General features: G+C 34.5%; 1 protein-coding gene across 3 annotated transcripts in view; it reads left to right on the forward strand.

The window, feature by feature from the left end:
• FSTL5 (follistatin like 5) overlaps positions 1-14,395 on the forward strand; it is a 635,479-nt gene that overhangs the window by 451,972 nt on the left and 169,112 nt on the right. The gene's annotated exons all lie outside the window — the stretch shown is intronic.

Raw genomic sequence — 14,395 nt, forward strand, 5'->3', positions numbered from 1 at the left:
ACTTGGAAAACGAAGATAGAAGAAACAACTATCTCCAGTGTCTTAGAATCAGTCTGTGACAAAGCTGGGTTTCAAATCTGAGTTTTGATTTTTCAAAAATATTTAATAAATTCTTAAATAAATAATTAGAACTGAAGTGTTATTAGCAAAAACAACAGCAAGGCTTCTCTAAGAAGCACAGTTTTGATGGGAAAAGTGTTCATGCGTGGATACATAATATCATCCAAAAAAGCTGAAGAAAAAGGAAAAAGTAGAAAGAAAAATAAACATTTCAGGAGGATAAATAATCGAATCCTATAAATGCTATAAACATCTTTGTTCTGCATAAGTATACATTGGATAGGAGAGTTGAAACTTTTTTTTTTTAAGATTAGGAGTAGAATAATCAGCCTTATTCAGGTCCTTGATACTGATTATATCTTTTTCTTTGTGATTAGTTACAAGGAAATTATCCTTTCCCATAGGACATCTGAAAAGATAGCTAAGCAGTCTTTGCTTGAGGTTCAGAGTGGTTGGTGAAGAGGAGATACCCAATAAACATTTCTGGAAAAAAAACAAATTGTCTTAGAGAAGGCATTTAATGCTCTTCATTTTTTAAAGTCTTATTTATTCTTATCTCGGAAATGGATAGCATTAATATAAAAAAAGAGTCATTGTTTTCAAATAGGATCTATATTTTAGCTGTGGTGTGTGCAATTAGCAGAACAATACTCCCCGTTCCCTCTTAACTTATAAAAGACAGCTGAGCCAGTTACAGTGGTATCATCTTAGCGCACACAGAAGAAAGATTTAGTAATGAAGGTCTCATATACACAATATTTCTTAACTTATCATGAAATCACAAGGTCCTTTCTCCAAGTTTTCAGAATGATTCAGAGCATCAGACTGCTCAATTTTATGCAGCTATTCATCATTATTGTCTCATTGGCCATCATCAAACTTACTATGTTACTTAATAACAACCTGGGGGTTAGTTCCCATCTAGTGAAAGAGTTAAGTCTACATTTATTAAATTGGCACCTTTGTATTGTAAAAGATTTCCAAATGATTTTACTTTATTTTTTTAAGATTTTATTTATTTATTCATGAGAGACACAGAGAGAGAGACAGAGACACAGGCAGAGGGAGAAGCAGGCTCCTCACAGGGAGCCTGATGTGGGACTCAATCCTTGGACCCCGGGGTCACGCCCTGAGCCAAAGGCAGACACTCAACTGCCGAGCTGCCCAGGCATCCCTCCAAATGATTTTAAAAACATTTTTTGTTTAAATCTTGTGAACCTTCTTGATAAAATCAGAACATTACTATTGTATATTTAATTTTTAATTGATTTTTCCCATCAATTGTATTATTTAGTAGATTCAACATTTGTAGATTTTAAACTTACGCTCTTAACTAATCCTAAGTAATTTTAAAGTATTGTACACAATATTCTGCATTTTGGTTGTGATACAGTTCAGATTTACAATCTCTTCATCGCTGATAGGAAGAAAAATGCTCTCTAGCTATTGAGATATCCAAGTGACTATTTCATATAACAATCTCAGTGTGACTTCTTGGTTAGTATTCAGTTTGCCTATGCAGTAACTCCAGTGAAGTGCTAAGGATGTTATTTCTTAAGAAAATAAAACAACAAAACACAATTCTAATAATTAAAAATTAATCAAGAGAAAACTTCAGCCAGAGATAAAAAGTTACACTAAATAGACATTGCTACATGACACATTATTCCAAAATTTCATGACTTTAAATCACAACCATTCATTATTTCTTGCAAGATTTTGGGTCAGCTTGGAGGTCCTGCTGACCTAGATTGAACTACACTGGCCTTGCTTAATTTTCTCACTCTTAATGCAATAAGTTGTGCGTAAGCTCTGAACCGCCTTGTCTTGAATGGCCGTGGTTGGGATAATTTAGCTCTGCTCCATGTGGTCTCTCACTTTCTAGCAAGCTAATCTCAGTTTATCCTCTTGTTGATGTCAAGGATCCAAAAGAGAGCAGGACACAGCAGGAAATAAGGCAAGCAGAGACGCACTTTCCTTCCTTCCAGTCTCTGCTTGCATCACATTTGCCAACATTCCTTTGGTCAGAGTAACTAAAGCAACAAAACTCAAGATCAAAGAGGAGATGACTAGAAAGTTATAAAGCAAATGTCATTGTTTAAAAAAGACTTTAATTGAGACCATCTATGGAATTAGTCTACCACAAAAGGGGATTCTTAGGTTAACAAACACTGTTGAAAAGACCTACCTTCTAAGATGTGGAATGATTTTCCATTGAAGGGCAAAGACAAGGTCGCCAACTAGTAAATTTCATTGAAGGGCAAGTACTTAGTGAATGAAATGGGGGTCAGTTGGTGTTTACCATGAAATAATGTGTTGGCAGCAGCTTCTTGATATATAAAGAATTATCTTGACTTACAGGAAAAATGGGAAACACCCAAGAAGTCATGTAAAAAAAAAACTGTTTTGAATGACTGACAAGTCTTTACTTCCAAAGTAAAGTCATTCTTCAATTCTTTCTCAACAAACCTTTATTGAGGGCCTGGAAATAAAATTATTTTCAATTCTGAGCATTGCAATTAAATAGGCAATTACAACAGAGAGAAATAAGAGTCAATAGGGCTAAGTACATGGTTTCTGTGGAGTGCTATGTTCAGGCAGTAATAATCAGAAATTAAACTTTGCAACATGGATGTTTTATTTAAGAGTCTTTATCAAAATTTTTTTTAAAATGATACAAATGCATAATCCACAAATCTACATCTTGATGAGTTTTCATAAATTGCAAATAACGATGTCACCAGCTCTGGGATACTTTTGAATTTATTCTCCGTATGTTACCCCTTTTTTCCCCCTTATTGGTGAATGATTAGGACAGCAAGTGTATGTAGTGCAAAACATGTGCTTGCAGTAGACCAGACAGCTAACCATTTGCTTTCCTAGTTTGGCATTTTTCTTGAGAGATACTGAAAATTGATGTACTAGTTATTGATGCATTGTCTCTCCTCTCTAATCACCCTTAAATGACAGTTCTGCAATAATATATGTGTAAACAGTTCCGCTATGGCAGATGGCATGGTTTGTTAGTAGGGAGTACTAGAACATTCGAGTAGGAAGGTTTCTCTTCCAAGTTCTGGTGTGTATTTCTTGGCAGACTCCTGCACTGTGTGCAACTTTCTTAGTGCCGAGGCTTCACGTAACCCCTGGCTTAGTCCCTTGGCTCTAAAAGTCGTGATTTATAACAGCTTATGATAGTCCCTGTGGGCAGATTTCTCCAGCAACACCATAGTGGCTGTTCAGTGGGATGTTCCAACAGGGTACCACCTATGAACATTTTCTCCTATAGAAGCTTTGTAGCCTTAGTGAATTTTTCTACCCTCTAATGAGCCATAGACATGTCCTCTACAAAGAGTTATGGGCATCAACAATGCAGGAGAGGAGGAGTCTCTTCCTCAGGCTTAACTATCTCACCTCTTGGGGTAATGATTGCTCCTATATCTGTTATTCCTGTATTGTTTAGAGTACCCATTATTCTTAGTAGACAATTACCCATTGCTCTAATTTACTGTTAACAGTAATTTCTAATTGAAATTTCCATGCTCATATTCCTGGTGTGTGGTTTCTGCCTGTTGATTGGGTTTTGGATCAAGTGCTTGCTTTCTTCTGGTTCCCAGAGCTCTTCTGATTCAAGACTGATGATTCATGGAAATAATGCTAAGTGGATTTTTTGCATAATATCATTTGCTGATTTAATCCAAGAAATTTAAAATATTTATCAATTAATATTAAACATAATTTAACTGAATATTATAATCAACCCAAGCAGATATGGAGAAGATAATTATCAAAATTACATTGAAAATAAGAAGTGGGTGCTATTGAAAAGAAATGATTAGAAATGAATATTATTTAGATACAAATACCAAGAGATGATTAGTTTTATAATTTAAATAGCCTCAGAATTGATCACTTTCTATTAAGATTGTATGTATTTTTGATTTTAGATGGCCATATAACTGATTGCTTGATTGATATTTACAGTGTTATAGATGACTGAATGGTCCAACTTTCCTTGGTCAGGCAAAGAGAACTTCTCTCATTTTATGTTGGAAAATTGATATGATTCCCTCACTCCTCTGATTTTCTTAACCTCTTTATTAGATCATTCACCCCTCTACATTATGCATAATGTTTTTCCAAATATGTTGATACCTTTACTCTGGTTATACCTGGTCTCAAAAATCCTAGAGACTTTTCTTAAAGATGATTATATACATTTTTTTTTCCTGGCAGCCTTTAACATTTCTCCTTATCTTTGGTTTTCAGCAGTATGAATATATTTGTTATTTGTTTTTTTTTTTTTTTTTTTTTTTAGTTTGTTATTTCTAGAAAATTCCTGACTATTCATTTGCAAGCATTTTTCTCTCCATTGTCCCTCTTTTTTTTTTTCCTTCTAGGATTCCAATTACACATATTTTAGACTGATATTGGCCTACATCTCTTGGATGCTCAGTTCTCTCTCTCTCTTTGTTTCAGTAATTTCCTATGTGTGTTTCCATTTGAGTAATGTCTACTGACCTATATTCAAGTTCACTGAGTCTTTCTTTCGATGTGTCAGGCATACTGATGAGCCTGCCAAAAGCACTCTTCATCTCTGCTACTTTGTGTGTTTTTAAATTTATTCCCAGCATGTCCTTTGACACATTCTTATTGCTTCTATTTCTCTGCTGAAATTACCCATCTATTCACAATGTCTTCAGATTTTTCCAGTAGAGCCTGTGACATGTTCATCATAGTTATTTTATCCCCTGATTTTCCTAACAATAGATTTATATTTGAGATTAGTTCTATTGATTGTTTTGTCTCTCAACAGCAGATTATTTTTCTTCTCAATTTTGTGTGTCTCATAATTTGTAGCTGAAATCCACATATTCTATGTGGGGTGGTAGAAACCAAGGTAAATAGTATTCATGCCTGGAAATAGGTATGACTCTTTTTGTGCTAGGCCTTTATTGAGGAGTTGAGCCGTGTTTCCATTTTGTTGGTTGCTATGATTACCCTCGATCCACCATCACCTTCAAGTTCCTCTGGTGGCCACTTTTGGTTAGGGTGGGAGCTAGATTGGTTATCTGAGAAAATTCTTGATTGCCTTTAGTCCATCCTCAGCTTTAGGTTTTCCCTGTAAGCCTGTGCCTCAGAGAAGCTGTCTCTCCATGTTCCATGTCCCTCCATTAGTGGTATTCTGTTCTTTTTTTTTTTTTTTTTAATTTATGGTAGTCACAGAGAGAGAGAGAGAGAGAGAGAGAGAGAGAGAGAGAGAGAGAGGCAGAGACACAGGCAGAGGGAGAAGCAGGCTCCATGCACCGGGAGCCCGACGTGGGATTCGATCCCGGGTCTCCAGGATCACACCCTGGGCAAAGGCAGGTGCCAAACCGCTGTGCCACCCAGGGATCCCTGGTATTCTGTTCTTGTTTGTTTCCTGGTTCTTGGAACTGAGGTGCTGAGGAGCAAGAAAGGATTCTGTATTTTTTTTTTTTTTTTATTCAGCCTTAGCCTTAGGCTGTTCATGTGCCTCTGAGTTTTTTGAGCAGAAGTTTCTCGGTGATCCTGCCTGCCACCAGTGGCAAGGGATCTTTAATTTTCTAAAAGTAGAAGGACTTCTTGCCTTTCTCCTTTTCCCAAACTCAGGATGTTTTCACCCACTGAAAGTAACAGGATTTGCTGCCTTTCTTCAGAAGGTTAAAACTTCGTTCCACTGGGAAAAGACTCCAGGCAAGAATCGTTGATTTTTTCCTCAGCAGCAGAACTACAATATGTTACACAACATCAGAACTACACTTTGAGGGATGCTTTCCCTGATCTCCACTGCTCCCAGTCTTTTTCATGAGCAAACAGCGAGGTCCATGGAGAAGAGGACACAAGTGTGTGTGCTCCCAGGGGTCTATACTCACAACTGTGTATGTTCAGGTTTTAGCAATCCATTAAAAAAATCACTTCATTTTTTCTTAAAACACCCATTTGTATGGCAGCCTTGATTTCTTCTAGTGTTATGGTATAGGTGGGTGATTGCCTGTGCATTGTTTCTTTTTTGAGGGTCATTTAAATGTAATCAAATTTTACCCTAGTCAGTTGCCTTCGAAGTCAGTACTCTGATGGGTTCAAGAACACAGTGTGATTTTGTAGATTGCCTAACTTCTTATTGTTTGTATAGATGTGACACCCTTTCCATTTTTCTATTCTAAGATGGAGCCAGAACTCTCTAATCTACTGTATTAATTCACTAATTTTAACAAGGGGACCAGGATTCCAGGTACCTTTGGGTATTATTAATATTTTTGACGAAACCAAAAGAAAGATTAGTTCTCTTTCAGAACATGCCAGAATATAGTATAGCATCTAAATGTCTATTTTTTCCCCATTAAAATTTTAATAAGTAAAATTCTAGTCTATTTAGAATAAATAAGAAAGACACTTGGAACATTTTATGTGTACTAGGGGAAACAATTATATTCAAGTAATGATTTAAGGTCTAGTAGAATTTTTTGTTGAATCGGTTGTTTTATATTTCAAAATTACACATACCCAAGGGTGTATACAATTTAAGGTAAAATAATGGACTTGTAATTTATAGGCTCAATAACTACTTAAAAAGGATAACATTAACAACAAATTTGAAGCCCCTTACAGGCTCATCCCTATTACAGCCTCCTTCTTTTTCTGTAGATACAATTCTTTCCATGAGTTATATGCTAAGTAGTTCTTTGCTGGTTTTGTAAATTTTTTTTACCATAAATGTATATAATATATACATATCTAAAATATAATTTATTTTTGCATGTTTGAATTTTATATACATTAAGTCATATTGTATTTTATATATATTATCTAATAGGCTAGTGAAAATCTTCTGTAGTTCCACATACATCATAAAATAATAACATCATAAAATAATAGCACTTAGTCAATTTCAATATGTAGATGTTTGCCTAAATTACTTTTATTGCTATTTTATGAAAATATATTTTGTATACATACAAAGCTAGGAAAATAGCTTGCACAAGATTACAAAGTAAAAGCACACTAGCATAATCAACATTACAAATTACTGTAATGAGAGTATATGTTAAAGCAATGGATATTACATAGAAAATATCATTTGAAGTATGGTAACATTGGTACCATGCAATTTAGAACTATGGAGAACATAATTGAAAAAGGAAAGTTAAGTTTTAAATTTCAAATTTATCATTTTTTAATGGATGGGATTTTCTTTCAGATCGGAACAAACGCTCATGGTTAAATACAGGCCTGAATTTTAGTTGTTATGCTCTGCCATAATCATACCTGATGTGTGCTTCTTGAATATTCAGGATGATCAATGCTTGTCATTTATGGGTTGTTAAATGCTTTAATTTTTACTTTTACACAATTGATTATAGACAACTGTAACCATAAAAGTTCTTGAAATTTTAGGAATGTCCTTCAGATTTTCTTTTTACCACAGTTCTGTTTTTTTTTTTTTTTACTGCTTTGAAAAGAATATAAACAATCAACTCAACAAAATAAACGTTTTCAAGTTTCTTCCTATTGACTTTCTAGACATCAGTGCCTTGAGGCAACTTTTTAATTGTGTAGAATCTCATAAAGATTTAATCACTGAAGAAATATCCATGGGGTGTCTATTGGCAGCAAGATTATAGAGGTGCAATGGAGGTCCAGAATAAGTGCAAGATTTTTTTTTCCCTGAATTCAAGATTGTCTATTTTAAGGCCATAATTCTCAACCATGACTGAGTATCAAAATTGCACATTTGATTTAATCTATTGAAGGTGAGAAAAATGCTGAGAAAAAGAAAGATTCAAAGATTAGAAGTGTTGAGTCAGGATAGAGGTAGAGTAGGATTGATATATCTGTATACATATATATGGTGTATATACTTATATATATTCTCAGAATACATATTAAAAAAAACTCAAAGGTAATTTTGAGGTTTGGCTAAAATAATGGAGAATCTGGAAAGAGGAAGATGTGCTAAGAATTGCATAGTAATGAGAGTAGTTCAATCCTGCAGCCTGATGGTTTGGATGGTCATCTTAGACCTCTCACTTTGGTGGTGTCTTAGTCCATTGGGGTGCCATACAAAATGGAGAGCATAAATAACAGAAATTTATTTCTCACAGTCCTGGAACTTATAAATCAAAGATCAAGGCACTACCATATTAATTCTGGTGAGAGGCCTCTTCCTGGTTCATAGCCAGTGGCCCTGTATCTTGATATGGTGGAAAGCATGAGGGATCTATATTGGGTCTATTTTAAAAGAGCACTAATCCCATTCATGCAGGTTCCACTCTCATGATGTAATCACCTCTCAAAGGCCCAATCTCATTATACTATATTGGGCATTAGGATTTCAATACCTGAATTGGGAAGGGAACGCAAACATTCAGGCCATAGGAGTCAGTGACCCCAGCCTGAACATCAGCATATTTCAGGTTTCTTATATATAAAATGGGACTAACAGTAGTGCATTTGAAAAAGATTGTCTAAAGGATGAAATTTGATAATTTATATGAATTATTTAGCATAGTACTTGACATGTTGAGGTGCCCAATAAATATTTATTTGGTTTAATTTTAGTGTAGTGAAAAGATCCATGCCTTACTCAAAGTGAAGAGAGAATATTAAAGTCTTGTTTATACAGAAAAGCTGTCTGAAGATTATAAAGTTATATATTGGAAGAAATTGAGACTGGAAGGTTTTGCTTCCATTTAGAAGAAAGAGGAAAAACACATAAACACACATAGACTAGAAAGGGTCACACATATGCTAATTTAGAAAATATTCCAAGTTAAAGCAAGTTCATGTTGCAGAGTAACACAGAATAACACAATAGCGATAAGATCCTTTAAATAAACATTCTCACGGTTATATTCTCAGATAATTTTCACATCATTAGGTGAAGGAATCCTGATTATAGTAGACAGGGAAGAGTCATACTTTCCTAGGTAGCTATGTAGAACAACACATGGAAAAGTTGTTTATTTCAGATTTCATGGAGATTTAAAAGAGGAGTTTTTGAAAATATACTTTACAAGACCTATTTATAGGGTGGTATGCATGAATAGAAAAATAATTACAAACAGCATATATGCTTTGGGTTTTTACAATTACGTCCAATTACTCTTGTCCAGTGAAGGGATTTCTGTTCTATTTTGGTCTCCAAGATTTGTTCTGCTTTCCATGAATCTTTCCTGTGTGTGCTAGCCCCCATGCCTTTGTCTACCTTATGCACACTGGGTCCTTAGGTTATTGGTCGTTATGTTTGGATCATAATCTTCTGCAAAATATTTTGTAACTCTAATCGTTATTGATTCTTTTTCCTTTATTGATTTTTACAGAAGTTTGGCTGTTCCACATTTTATCCTGCTGCATATCAACTGTCTGCTGCAGTGCTAACCAGAATCACAGCTTCAGTCTTTATATTTGGCATTTCCATTTTCTAGCCTGAATGCTCTAAGCATGAGCAGTGTTTTTAGTGGTGGCCTGGGAGTGATGCGGGGAGTTTTACCACACATGTGTATCACACAGCGACTCTCCTGTTGGGGCTCAAGGTCTAAATCCTCTCCTGTTGTGCAGATCATGAGACTTTCCCTCTAGTGTTATGAAAGCTCACCCTGGCAGCTGTAGAAATGTGGTACGATTAATCTTATATGATGTTGAAGAATTTTATTTGACAGTTATTAAAGAAATATCATTCTTCAACTAAATGATTTCATGGCCAGAGCATACAGTATGTTTCTTTCCTGCCATTCCTTCTCTTTATCCTCCCCCTTTCTTCTCTGTCCTGCCCCCTTCCTCCTTATTTTCATTCTTACTCTTCTCTCCTCCTCTCACTCCCTCTTTCTGTCTCCTTTCTTCTGTCTCCTGCTCCCTTGGCTGAGAGTGCACTTTCCTTATTTTCAGGCCCAGGTTCAATAGCTTCAGAGTAATTTTCTTGATTGCAATCAATCTGTATGAGTATCAGAAGGAAGCTATTTTTAAAAGAAATGCACATGGTATGAATATAGGTAAAGTCTGAAATATACTAGTTATGTTTTTTGAGCACTGCTACATGAATATTGGTAAGTCACTAGGTACTATATTTTAAAGATACAAAGATAAAAAAATGGCGATGGGGTTTTCTGACCAAATGCTGTTGACACAATTAGTTATAGTTTAGAAAAAAAAAAAAAAAGTAAAGATGAATGCTCACTTCTTTAAAAAGAAAACGTAAATGTTAAAGGATTGATAAATAATTTTGTAAGTGTGAGGAAATGAGAAAGAAATGTTGGGAAATATTTATATGAAATCAGAATGATAAAGCCTTTTGAATCATAAAGTTGATGCAAGGAATGAAAAAATCTTCAGACCAAATCAGTCTACACAAAATTAAAAGATAAAGAATTCATTAAAAATTGGGGGAATGAGCATGAAAAATAGCAAACTCCAAAGTTAAAAGTTAGAAGAGACAATAAATAGTTATTTTTTTTTAAGATCATTTATTTATTTTAGAGAGAAAGAGCACACAAGCAGGAGGAGGGGGAGAGGGAGAGGGAGAGAGAGAGAGAGAATCTTAAGCAGACTCCCCACTCAACACAGAGCCCCATGCTGGACTTGATCTCAAGACCCTGAGATTGTGACCTCAGCTGACATCAAGAGTCGGCCTTCTAAGTGACTGAACCACTCAGGCTCCCCACCAAACAATTCTTCAACGGTTACCGCGTACATATAAAACCTTTTAATAGTATTTGTAGTAAAAGATGTTGAAAATTTGCCAATTACATCTTGAAAAGAGTGGGTGCAACAGCATCCGTATAGTCATCCTCATTTACTGCTGCTGAGAAAGGAAAGAGACACGGATGTTCACTTATTTTAAGTGCTGCTGTCTTTTGACGTAAGCCTCCGGCCTATCAGCTTTCCTTCTTCCTTTTCCTCACGTGCTCTCACTATATTTCTAGCTTCTTTTCTCCAGCCTAACCAGTGTGATTGACTTCCTTTGTTTCAGGCATTTTATTTTGACTTCTTTTTTCTCTTTTCCTGTCCTTATTCCTACTGAATCTGTGATTGACAAGGAAGGTAGCATAAGTATAGGGGTTTAAAGCACAGCCTCGAGTAAGCCTACCTGGTTTCAAATCCTCCTTTTACTAATTAGGGGCCAAGAAAAACTAAGAAGATTACTTACCATCTTAGTATCCCCTGCTTTAACATGAGAGGAATTTATTAAATTCTCTTTAGATTTATAGCTTTGTTATACAGATCAAATCCGTCAATATTTATGAATTACTTAGAGCAGTATCTGACATGTAATAACTACTATTTAAATAAGGACTAAAATGCTTTGGGTTTTTTTATATTTTGCATATATAACCTCTGGTTCATTTTATTTCTCTAATGCTTACAATGTTTCGTAATGCAGAAGTGTCTATTTTTTATATACGCGTATTTTGGTCATTCTTTTTTTCTTGATTTCTAGATTTTTATACTAAATAAAGATTCGGTTGGCCAAAGTGATATGTGGTTTTATTTTAATATGTATATATATTTTATATCTAAATATTCCATATATAACTTATTTTCAGTAACAGTTTTATTGAAGTACAATCTTCATAAAATTAACCACTTTAAAAAATGTCTAGTTGAGCGGATCTTAGTATATTCTGAAAATTGTGCAGCCACAATGGCTATCAGAGTTTAGAATATTTTCATCATCTCATCCCCTCAGCTCCTGGTAACCATTAATCTTTTTTTTTTATTTCTATGGAATTGCCATTGACATTTCCTATAAATAGACTCATGCAATTGGTGCCTTTTTGAGTTTAGTTTTTTTGATTTAACATAATGTTTGCAAGATTCATTCATTCTCTAGTATATATTAGTACCTTATTCCTTTGTATTGACAAATAATATTCAATTATATATGACTTTGTTTTATCCATTCATTAATTGATAGGTATTTGAGTTGTTTTCACTTTTTGGTTTATATGAGTAATGCTACTATGAACATTCATGTACAGTTTATGTATAGATTTTTTTTTTGTGGGCGGGGTATATGCCTAGGAATCAAATTGTTAGACATACAAGACTCTGTTTAACTTTTGAGGAACTGCCAGAACTGTTATTTCAAATAGGTATTCCATTCAATATTCTCATCAGCAATGTTTGAAGGTTCCAATTTTCCCACATCTTCTTCAATAATTGTTACTGTCTTTTTTGTTTTTTAGCCATTCTAGTAGGAATGAAGTGGTATTTCATAGTGGTTTTTATTTGCCTTTCCCTAATGACCAATGATGCTGATTATCCCTGTTTGTGCCTATTACCTATTTAAAATTCTTTTTTTAATAAATATCTATTCAAATTATTTGCTTGTTTTAATTGGATATATATATGTATGTATGTGTGTATATATATATATTCTAGATACAAGCCCACATAAGATAAATGATTTGTAATATTTTCTCCCATTCTGTTGGAGATCTTTTAATTGTCTTGATTATAAACAGTAACTGTTACTGAAACTTTGCTCAGTTTAGTGATGAGCTAATGATTGAACAGGTATTTAATTAAATGTGTTGAATCAATAAGTCTTCTAGACTTGCCAAAGTGCTCTATTTCTGTTTTGTGTTGTGCCTCAGTGCTCCCACAGGCAGTAGCAAGTTTGCCTTAGCCTTCAGTTTCTGTCTGTGTGGGGTCTCAAAGCCAATTAGAGATGAGAGATTAGGGATTCTTATCCTAATTCTAAAATGTAAAAAAAAAAAAAAAAGTATACCTTTTTTTGGGTATGCGCACAGTCTTGCACATATTTATGACCTTCCAGATTCCCAGAAATATGCAGATTTTTTCATATCCTATCCCCTTATTGACATCCCATTCTCACTTTTCCTTTTATGTTTTTGTTTGTTGGTTGGTTGGTTTGGTTTGGTGTACCTGTTGCTATCTCCCATCAGTAGCGCCATCTTAAGAAGCTGTAATGTTAAGCAATTGCTGTTGTTTCTTTTCAATAAAGGCCTTAGGTATTGATAGCTGTTTACACAGACTGAGCTCAAAGTCTTGCTCAAATATAAGGACATCACAAAAATGGAAGTTTTCAGGGGGCTGCTAGATGGGTCAAATGGTGACAGTTCTTCGAGGATGGGACCTTGGAGGAGCTCGGAGCCTACTCTTCTCCCTCCAGTGTGTGCTGGGATGATGGTTTTCACAGCTGGCCGCATTACAAAGCTGGTGGTTCAAGGCGTCCATGCAGCTGTGAAAAGAGGGATGCCACAAATCTCTTTGTTCTTACAGAGATTCAACTATTTTCTGGAGTAAATGCTCTGTAGATTGGTGCAAGTCCTTTTTATCTATTTCCAGATTTTTGAAAAGTTGATTCTGACAATTGCTGCAGTGTATTCATTGCCTTTATGGAAGAGAAGATTTTCTAGTCTTTACTCGGCTCTTCCAGAGGTCCTTCTTAGATTTGATTTTGACAAACAGTGTGAGATTTTTTTTCTTTCTTTTTTCCAAAATAGTCATACATTTGTCTCCATATATTTGAAATAGTATCGTTGTTTTGTTCTAATATATTGATTGTTTCTGGGCTTTAAAAAATCATATTCTATCAATATAGATATAAATTTTACCTCTGACATCATACTGGGTTTTTTTTTTCTGGGTAAATATATAATTAAATGATATAAAATTAATGGACAATTATTGTCAAGAGTATAATTAAGAGCTATTTGTTTTAGCTAAAAATAAGAAAAAAGTCATTTTACAGCTTTATTAACTAAAAAGGTACAGTCATCCCTTCTTATCTTTGGAGTTATGTTCCAAGAGCTGCAGGTGATGTCTGAAACTGGTATAAAACCTTATATGTATTCTGTGTTTTCCCCTATATATACATTCCTATGATAAAGTTTCATTTATAAATTAGGCATAGTAAAAGGTTAACAATAAAAATAGAAAAATTATAACAATATACTATGATAAAGGCTCTGTGAATGTGGTTTTTCTCAAAATACCTTATTTACTATACTCATGATACTTCTTGTAATGATGTGAGATTATAATGCCTATATGATGAGATGAAGCAAAGTGAATGAGGTAGACATTGTGACTCAGGGTGAGACTACTACTGAGCTAGTGATGACACATCAGGAGAACGTTTATCAATTTCTAGACTGCAGTTGACTCTAGTTAACTGAAACTGGGGAAAACTAAACTGTGGATGAGGGGAGACTGCTGTAAACTAAATTAGAAAAAAATACATGGAAATTGAATTAGTTTATATAAACTCATATAATTCAAATAAATACTAAAAAAGCTGTATATATGAGTGAAATTACACTTTTTAATCAAAACATGTCTTGAGAAAATGGTA

The sequence above is a fragment of the Nyctereutes procyonoides genome, unplaced genomic scaffold, assembly GCF_905146905.1.
Source record: "Nyctereutes procyonoides isolate TBG_1078 unplaced genomic scaffold, NYPRO_anot_genome, whole genome shotgun sequence".
In the NCBI taxonomy this organism is placed as follows: Eukaryota; Metazoa; Chordata; class Mammalia; order Carnivora; family Canidae; genus Nyctereutes; species Nyctereutes procyonoides.